Source organism: Rutidosis leptorrhynchoides, chromosome 11, assembly GCF_046630445.1.
Source record: "Rutidosis leptorrhynchoides isolate AG116_Rl617_1_P2 chromosome 11, CSIRO_AGI_Rlap_v1, whole genome shotgun sequence".
In the NCBI taxonomy this organism is placed as follows: Eukaryota; Viridiplantae; Streptophyta; class Magnoliopsida; order Asterales; family Asteraceae; genus Rutidosis; species Rutidosis leptorrhynchoides.
This window is the reverse complement of record NC_092343.1, coordinates 381,853,917-381,860,647: the sequence shown is the minus strand read 5'-3', so window position 1 is coordinate 381,860,647 and position 6,731 is coordinate 381,853,917.

Here is a 6,731-nt window from a genome sequence, read left to right as displayed (position 1 = left end):
GCATGTGAGCGTAATAGTGAGTCGCGACCACTATTACGGTTGCAAGTCAAGTCAAGCAAGGACGTGCGACAAGCATTGAGCTAGATGTGGGGTGTGTACGGTCATATGCATAGGTATTTATGTGTATTAATTCGTTGGTGATGTCTAATCCATTCTTTAATCTTTAGAATGAAGACGAGAAACGGAACGGATACGAATGGCAACGGTGGTCCTTCTCATGTGGAGGAAACGGACGAGATGACCACCAAAATAGAGGCCGCTCTAGAAAACTATGTTTCGGTTTTCTCTCGAAAGGTTAAGCAAATTCTCGAAGAGTCGGTTTCGGAACAAATTGTTGATATGATTCAAGAACGAATGACCAATGCCGTTAAAGAAGAAGTTGAAAGGAGGTTTCCTAGACCTCAAATTATGGGCGAGTTAGAGTTTAGCTATAAGAACTTCTTGGCGACTAAGCCTCCTCACTTTCACGGGGATCCCGATCCCATGAAGAATGCGGCTTGGATTTCCGATGTTGAAGATTGTTTTCACACAACCGAGTGCCCACCCGAGAAGAAGACAAGGCTTGCTACTAGTTTGTTGAGGGGCCATGCTAAAGATTGGCTCGATCGTAAAATTGATATGGTGGGTGATGCGGCTTTTGTGGGGTTGTCTTGGGCGGAGTTCAAGAAGGAGTTTTTCCTCGAATATCGTACGCAAGCGGATCTTTCCAAATTGCGAAACGAATTAAGGAACATGCATCAAGGGTCTTTGGACCTAAACACTCTCAAAACCAACTTTCTCGCCAAAGCGCGTTTTTGTCCCGAGTATGCGGGAAATGATCAAATGCTAATGGAAGACTTTCATGCAACCCTTAGAGATGATTTAAAGGGTAAAATTAGTATCGATCATGTTGAAACTTTCGCTAAGCTTTTGGCGGTGGCAAAAGGGTTTGAAGCACAAGCTCCGAGTCCAGTTCCGGTTAGTTATGGGTCGAGCAAAAGAAAATTTGGAGCGCCTAGTTACTCCAACAAGAAGAGCAAGGGTGTGTCCGAAAGCGTTGGAAGTATGAAGAAGGGTGGTTCGAATACTTTTACGCCTACTTGTTATAGTTGTGGGAAGCCGGGTCATTACGCTCGTGATTGTTTGATCAAGACGGTCACGTGCTTTAATTGTCAAAAGACGGGGCACCGGAAGGCGGAATGTCCCGAATTATCAAACGACCAAGTAAAGAGGCTAGAGAAGGCGGCGGGGTCGTCTAGGGGACGTAATTATTTGATGACCAATGACGAAGCCAATCAATCCAATGAAGTTGTTTCAGGTACTTTCATGGTTAACTCTAATCCGGCAAGGATTCTATTTGATAGCGGTGCAAATTTATCGTTTGTGTCTCCAAAATTTGTGCCTAAACTTAATAAACCGTTAGCTAAGTTAAGTCATCCGGTAGAAGTCAAAATAGCGGATGGCAAGACGGTGCTAGTGGTTGATGTGTGTAAAAATTGTAATGTTGTGTTTGGTTCCGAGAACTTTAATATTGATCTCATTCCGATGACGTTGGGTGACTTTGATATCGTGGTTGGTATGGATTGGCTCGATCATAATAGAGCCGATATTGTGTGCCATGAAAAATCAATTCGTGTGAAGACCCCAAGTGGGGGAGAGTTAATTATTCATGGTGATAAACGTAGAAGACTTGTACCGAGATGCACTTTTGCACGGGCACGTCGTTTCCTTGTTAGTGGTGGCATGGCTTTTCTTGCTCATGTTGTTGATACTCGTAATGAGCCACCACCCATTCGTGAAATTTCGGTGGTATGTGAGTTTGATGATGTTTTTCCGGATGAGTTACCAGGTGTTTTGGCGGAAAGACAAGTCGAATTTCGCATTGAGTTGGTTCCGGGAGCTACTCCCATTGCTAAAACTCCTTATCGTTTGGCACCGATGGAAATGCAAGAATTGTTGAATCAAATTCAAGAGTTACTTGAGAAGGGTTTTATTCGACCGAGTGCTTCGCCTTGGGGCGCTCCGGTCTTGTTCGTGAAGAAGAAAGATGGTAGTATGCGTATGTGCATTGATTATCGGGAGTTGAATAAAGTGACGATCAAGAATCATTATCCATTGCCTAGGATTGACGATTTGTTTGATCAACTCCAAGGTGCGACATATTTCTCTAAAATTGACCTACGGTCCGGCTATCATCAAATGCGGGTCCGTGAGGAAGATATTGAGAAAACGGCCTTTCGAACGCGTTACGGGCATTTTGAGTTTGTGGTGATGCCTTTTGGTCTTACGAATGCGCCGGCGGCATTCATGGATCTTATGAACCGAGTGTGCCAACCTATGTTGGACAAGTCGGTAATTGTGTTCATCGACGACATACTTGTCTATTCGAAGAGTATGAAGGAACATGAACATCATTTGCGTAGTGTGTTGAAGACTTTGAGAAAAGAGAAGTTATATGCTAAGTACTCAAAATGTGAATTTTGGCTAAGGGAGGTTCAATTCCTTGGCCATATTGTGAACAAGGATGGTATTCAAGTAGATCCGGGGAAGATAGAAACGGTGAAGAGTTGGGGGCAACCGACTACGCCTACGGAAATCCGAAGTTTTCTCGGATTGGCCGGTTACTATCGTCGGTTTATCCAAGACTTTTCCAAGATTGCTTCGCCATTAACTAAGTTGACAAGGAAGAATACGAGATTCAATTGGGAGAACGAGCAAGAAATCGCTTTTCAATTGTTGAAAGAGAAATTGTGTAAAGGTCCGGTCTTAGTATTGCCGGAAGGTGTAGATGATATGACGGTCTATTGTGATGCTTCTTTGAATGGGCTCGGGTGTGTTCTAATGCAACGAGGTAAAGTCATCGCTTACGCCTCTCGCCAATTAAAGGAACATAAAAAGAGATACCCTACTCATGATCTCGAATTAGCGGCGGTGGTCCATGCTTTGAAAATTTGGCGCCATTACTTGTATGGTGTCAAGTATACGATTTATTCGGATCACAAGAGTTTGAAACATCTTTTTGATCAACGGGATTTGAATTATCGTCAACGTAGGTGGATGGACGTGGTGAAAGATTATGATTGTGAGATACTTTACCATCCGGGCAAGGCGAATGTAGTCGCGGATGAGTTGAGTCGAAAGAGTCAACATCCGGCGTTACGATTGGGATTGTTACGTATGATCATTACTAACGATTTTCTTGAAAAACTTGGTGTGATTCAAATAGAGGCTTACGTTCACAACAAGCATGCGGAACGAATTGTGGGGCAATCAGAATTCATTACTATGGGTTCGCGTGGTTTGTTGTCTTTTCAAGGAAGAGTGTGGGTGCCTAAGATGGGTGATTACCGAACGGTGCTTCTTGATGAGGCGCACAAGTCTAAGTATTCCATACATCCGGGTGCGACGAAGATGTACCATGATTTGAAGAAAGATTATTGGTGGCCGGGCATAAAATGCGACGTTGTTAAGTATGTTGAGCAATGCGTCACGTGTTTGCAAGTTAAAGCCGAACACCAAAAGCCTTATGGTAAGTTGCAACCGCTAGAAATTCCGATGTGAAAGTGGGAGCATATTACCATGGATTTTATTACCAAGTTGCCAAAAACGGCAAGAACCCAATTTGATACTATTTGGGTGATTGTTGATAGATTAACGGAAAGTGCATTGTTTCTTCCTATTAAAGAAGCGATTACATCGGAGGCACTTGCGAAGATGTTCATTAAAGAGGTGATATCAAGACACGGCATTCCCGCGTCTATCGTTTCGGATCGGGACACGCGTTTTACTTCTCGATTTTGGAAGAAGTTTCATGAAAATATGGGTACGAGGGTAAATATGAGTACGGCGTACCATCCTCAAACGGACAGTCAAACCGAACGTACGAATCAAACATTGGAGGATATGTTACGTGAGTGTATCATTGACTTCGGTGGTAGTTGGGATGAACATTTACCTTTGGTGGAATTCTCGTACAATAATAGTTTTCACTCTAGTATTGGAATGCCACCGTATGAGATGTTGTATGGTAGAAGGTGTCGAACCCCGATTTGTTGGGGCGAAGTGGGACAAAGGGAAGTCGGGAGCACCGAATTGGTATTGGAGACAAATAGCAAAATCGATATGATCCGGGCTCGTTTAAAGGCGGCGCAAGATAGACAAAAGTCTTACGTCGATAAACGTAGGTGACCGATTGAATTTGAAGAAGGCGATATGGTGATGCTTAAGGTTTCGCCATGGAAGGGTATCATTCGGTTTCGAAAACGGGGAAAGTTAGCTCCTCGGTTTATTGGGCCATTTAAGATTTTGGCTCGTGTTGGTGAAGTTGCTTATCATTTGGAATTACCCGAAGAGCTTGCGGGGATCCATAATACATTTCATGTTTCCCATCTCTGTAAGTGTCTTGCGGATGATTCGTCGTGGATGCCACTAGATGATATCGAGTTAAACAACAAGTTGGAGTATGTCGAAGAGCCGATTGCTATACTTGATGAGAAGGTTAAAATGTTGCGTAACAAGGAGGTGAGGACCTTTAAGGTCCAATGGCGTCGTAGTAAAGGTTCCGAGTTTACTTGGGAGCCCGAAGAATTTGTGTTGGTTTATCTTCCCTCGTATCATGCGGCTTGGATCGCGAGGACGCGCTCCGATTTAAGTGGGGGAGAGTTGTAACACCCCATTTTTCCGTACGCGTTTAAAGGTACAACCTTATTTATTAGCACGCTTATAACTTGTTCGTTTGTGTGATTAAGTGAGCCAAGTGTTAGTTTTTGTGTAAGTACATGTATGTATATGTAAATATATATATGCGAATGCGTGCGTGTACGTGTTTATGTATGTGTCGCGATGGTGTTGAGTCATGTGAGACTTAAGGGCGAAGCTTAGACGTGCATTGGAATAGTAAACGAGGTGTGCTAGTTGTATGAAACTTCGTTTTATGATTTGTTGTCAAAGTGACCAGGAACAGGCCAGTGCCGCGCCGCGAGGAATGGGGCCGCGACGGGACAAACAAAGCAAATCCAGATCAGAACTTGAGTTAAGAAGGGTCGTTTTTCCTTCTTTATGTCGCGCCGCGACAAAGGTGCCGCGCCGCGGTAATTCTGCAGTTCTGACTCCGAATTCCACTCAAATTAAATAGGGTTTAGGGGTAATTTGGTCTTTTTGCGTGTAGATCTGGTTGGAGCTTTTAATATCAACCACTTGTTCTCCATTTCTTATTCCTTTTCCATTTTCTTTCACATTTTCCTCTCAAATCCTAAAACCCACTTAGATTAAACTCAAGATTTGAAGGTGAAGTTTTGTGAATCAATCCTAGAAGCAAGAACTAAAGTTGCTCTCCTTGTTATTAGCTACAAGAGGATAGTTTTGGTAAGTCTCAACTCCAAGTTTTGAGTTTCATTTAGTTTAAGCTAAGGTTTGGTTCATATGGAACTTGTGTGACCCATTTGAGGGTTAAATGGGTGGATTTTGGGTTGGATTGTTGAAAGGAAACCCTAAGTAGCTATTATCTAGGGTTTGGTCTTGTGATTTGAGGTTGTAAGTGCTAAATGATGTTGTTAGTCATTAATGCACTTTTAAAAGGATGAAAGAGTTGTTATTGTGTAAGTTTGACTTGAATTGTGAGTCAAAGAGTCAAAAGAGCACTAGTTGACCTAATCGGGTGAAATGGTTATGAAATACACCAAGTTTATGTTAGTTGATGTTATTAAACCCTAATCACTAGCTTTTAGTGATTTATGACGAGGCATGGCCATTAATGGGCGGTTTTGGTGTAGTTGAGTCATTTAATGCAAACGGGTCATTAAATGCTCAAGGGTTAGTGTTTGGCATTTAATTCAACTAGATTGTATGTTAATAAATGCATAATGTAATATGTACGTTACATTGAAGGGTTGCAAGCTCGGTTAGCTTTCACAAGGGACTTGAGGTGAGTGGAATATCTATATATGTATGTATATGATTTATGTGCCGTATTGATGGTGTCACATAGCCGTTTTGTGACCATAGTTGCGAGACGTAGCCGTTTTTGTCTATGTATGTTATTTATGTACATAGCCGTGTTTGTGCATATAGTGGCGAGTAATAGCTGTGTTTTACTTCTACGTTGTTATCCGTGTTATTCGTGCACATAGCCGTGTTTGTGTACAAGATTGTGAGTAATAGTCGTGTTTTACTCACATGTTGATCAAGTGATGCCATAGCCGTTTTTGGGAACACTTGGGGGTGATGCCATAGCCGTTTTTGGAACACCTCGGGGGTTAGTATACCATAGCCGGGTTTGGGAGCTAACGGTTTTTATGAACATCGATGACTTGTTTCGCAAAGTCATTCCCCTTGCGAAAGATTTTGGTTAACCACGGTTTATAGTTGATGATGCTAGCATTTGTTTTATGATTATGATATTTATGCTTTTAATGTGGCTAGTTGTACGGTTTGACGATACTAGCTTATTTATCGAGACGTTATGCGATTGTGTGCGTTATATGATATCGTGGATGCGTGTGGGTAAGTCTTATATGCATGTATATATTTATTTTACTCACTAAGCTTTGCTTACCCCTCTCGTTGTTTATCTTTTTAGATGCAGGCGCGGACAAGGGCAAGGGGGTCGTTGGGCACTAGGTGTCCCTCGTTGTTGTTATGTTGGAGCTTTTGGAAGTTGGCCTAGTTTTGGGTAGTTTAGTCCCAAACCATGCTCGGAACGTCGTTTGGTTTATAAACTATCATTTGTAATGGGTCAAACTTGTACTAAACTT